The sequence below is a fragment of the Condylura cristata genome, unplaced genomic scaffold (assembly GCF_000260355.1).
Source record: "Condylura cristata isolate star-nosed mole 26May11 unplaced genomic scaffold, ConCri1.0 scaffold00031, whole genome shotgun sequence".
Taxonomy (NCBI): Eukaryota; Metazoa; Chordata; class Mammalia; order Eulipotyphla; family Talpidae; genus Condylura; species Condylura cristata.
This window is the reverse complement of record NW_004567132.1, coordinates 16,259,830-16,263,023: the sequence shown is the minus strand read 5'-3', so window position 1 is coordinate 16,263,023 and position 3,194 is coordinate 16,259,830. Positions and strand designations below refer to the sequence as shown.

General features: G+C 54.9%; 1 protein-coding gene across 1 annotated transcript in view; it reads left to right on the top strand.

Moving 5' to 3' along the window:
• The first annotated feature begins 500 nt into the window (after positions 1-500).
• Positions 501-3,194, top strand: part of FBXO41 (F-box protein 41) — a 21,930-nt gene continuing 19,236 nt past the window's right edge. The window contains exon 1 of the mRNA XM_004691527.2: positions 501-765. The gene's annotated coding sequence lies outside the window, so the exon portion shown is untranslated. The remainder of the gene's footprint in view (positions 766-3,194) is intronic.

Here is a 3,194-nt window from a genome sequence, read left to right as displayed (position 1 = left end):
GCTGTAGCGGGGATGCCTACTGCACAACCCAAACAGCGCAGTGATGTATCGGTTTAGGGACCATGGCGCCCATCCAAAGAAGAGTGCAGCGCCCTCACCCTCCTCCAGACCCATGAACCGCCCACTCCAAGACCAGAGGGAGCAGGCCCAACTGGAGTGGTAGGGTTAGGGCGGAGAGGCTTGGTTTAAAGGTGAGTTGCAGAGACCACAAGTGGAGGTGCCCCGGACAGGGTGAGTGCACAGGGCGGTGCCGGGAGCCAGGAAGATGGGACCCAGAAGAAGCGCAGCCTGCAGCCGTAGCAGTCCCTGCACACTCGGAGCAGCTTCGCGGACCCCTCCCCCTTTGAAGCCACCTTCAGCGGAAAACGTGGGGTCCCGGCGCAGCCGCTTCAGGCTGCATCTGCCGCTCCCCAGCTCGTAGAAAAGCCCGCCCCGGAGGAGGGGCCGGCTCCGCCCCACCTCCTCGCTGCCTCCCTCCCCCTTCCCTTCCTTTCCTGCAGCCTTGCGCCCCCTCCTCCCGCCTCCTCCTCCATCCTTCCCCCACCCGGTTTGTGTGCCCCTCCCGCTGCGACTGGCTGGGAGGCTCGGCCGCCCCCGCCCCGAGAGGGAGGCGGGGGCGCAAGCCGCGGCGGCCACCCGAGGTTGCAGGGGGAACGAGATCCGAGGCCCCGAGGCGGCCCTGTCTCTGAACCCGGCACGCGGGGGCTGTCCCTGCACCCCGAATCGAGGGCCGCGGGGGCCTGGCTTCGCCGCGGGCTGGAGAAGGTAAGGGAGAGTCGCGGGGCGCTGCAGGACCGCTTCTGGAAAGAAGGCAGGGAGGAACCCAGCCGCCGTCGCCGCCTCCTCTTCCTCCTACCTCATAGCCTCCTGGAGGCCCGCTAGGCTGCCAGGGAGGGATTCTGGGCAGGCCAGGCCAGAGGCGAGGAACGGGTTAATTTAAGGAATTAAAATCAGAACGATTTGAGATCTGACTTCCCATCCCCCCACTTCGTTGTGCTCTCGGAGCCAGGTTGGGGGGGCGGGGACGGACCCCAGACCCCACTGGGACTCCTGGCCAGGGAGAGCAGGGGCGAGAGGGAGGGAGGAGGGGAAGCACCCTCAAACCCCAACCCTTTCCACCTGCTTCTGAAAGAGAGTGGGGGAGGGGCCCGGTGTTGAGGCCTGGCTGGGCACCTGTGTGGTGTGAGGGTTCGGGGACCCTGTGCGTGCTGGTATGCACGTGTGATAGTCTTGAGGTGTGTATGTGTATGCACCCATGTTTCTGTCTCCTCATGCCCCAGAGCCTCTGCTGGTGCCTGTGCCCACATTAATCGAGATGTGTGCACCCCACTGCATTGCTTTGCATGTGTGTGCCAGGGTGCCTGTGTGCATTCTGTGCACTTCCCATGGTCTGCCTGTGAGGAGGAGTGGGCCTGCTCTCTCCTTTGGATATCTGCAGTGAGGGGCCCAGATGTTTTTCTGGGTGTGGGATCCAGGTGCTGGAGTCATATGCGTGTGACCTTGGGAGGTATGTGCATGTTTGCAGGAGCCAGAGAGTGAGGGGGAGATTAGAACAGAACAGGCCATGTCAGGGCTGCCCGGAAGCAGAGGACTGGCAGCACTGACCCCTGCGGGTCTTCCCCAGTCTGGAGTGACTACTCTGGGAAGCACACGTGTTCAGGCTAAGCCCCAGGTGTGGAGGGCCAGAGCCCTTGCCCTCTTGGGCCTGGCAGAGACTTAAAGATTCAGGGGGGCATTCCTTTATTTCCCTTTCCAAGGGTCACCTCCTGTTGCCTCCCCACCCTTAGGATACCTCCTCTACCTGCTGGCAGATGTCTCCTGAAGGCACTGAGCTTACAGCTTCATTTCTTTGACCTGTAAAACCACCTATTAATAAACAAATCTCCCCTATTCCCCTTTTCTTGCAATTTCCACTTTCTCAGCTTCCCTTCTGCATGTGGATTTATATGGAAAAGGGGAGAAAGAGATCTTGGTCCCAAAAAGCCAAGTGGGAGGGAGAGGAAATGCCAGGTGGGTAGCTGGGGGCAGGAAGAATGACCATCAAAATCAATACTCTGCCAACTTCTGAATTTTGCATGATCTGAATTTGACAGAGAAAGAGACAGAGGGTGGTGGGTGACATCCAAAAGTATTTCTAGATTTAGGGATGCCAAACTTGCTTTTGGCCAAAGCAAGTCGCATGGCCAAGTTCTAAGTTAGTATGGAAGGGGACCACATAGAATACTGGGAGACATATTCATTGTTCTTTACAGTTACATGTGGGCCTTGGGTAAATGATTTGGTTACTCTGAGCCTCAATTTCCTCATCTTAAACTGGAGACAAAACCATCTCGTTGGCATCAAGTTGTGAGAAAGAATTAAGAAACAAGGTGTTTGGCCAGAATAAATAGCAGGTAATTGCTCACTGTTTGAAGCACCTTGAGGGCATTACTCTTTTGTTCATTTTGTGTCCCCAGTGTCTTGTGATTGGTATCTTTTTGTTGGGTGGGTAAATAGAATGGAGCAGACAATCCTAAGGCGTGGAGCTCAGCTACATCTATAGTGCCGAGAAGACACAGCAAGTTTTTACCTCCCAGAGGGTAGCTAGCTAGCAGAGCCTAGGAGATACTTGTTACTTGTGATGGTTCTTGGATTGATTCAGTTGTCATCAAGTTCACCCATTTCTATGATGATGAGTGATGGAAATCACTTTGGTTACTGAAATCGATCAATCCACTACTCAGTCAATTCTTCTAAGAATATACTGATATCTACTGTGTGTGCGGAGGTGTAAGGATGAGTCAGTGGCATTTTCCCTGTCCTCTATTGTATGGAGAAGGCAGGATCTGAAGTGCAAACAGATGCATGACCATGTAGCATATGTCACCTGTTACCATAGGTGAAGAACTGTAGTAGGAAGTGACTCATTTGTGATGTGACTTGAGCTGGAGCAGGGGTCAAGAAAGCCTTCCTGGAAAGGGTAGCATTTGCTCCCTGATTGCAGAAGGGGGTCCTGGGAGAGGAACAGTACGTGGCCTGATGAGGCTAAAGTTAGAGAGCTCAGTGAGGATGCATGTGAGCAACAGGGGCAAAAGCTAGGGCTGACAGAGTTGAATGGTGGTCAGATTCCAGGCAGCCTTGAGCAGAAAAAGCAGGGTACACTTTACCTCTCAGAAGAGAGCCTGCCTTGAGACAATTTTTTCTTTTATTTTTTA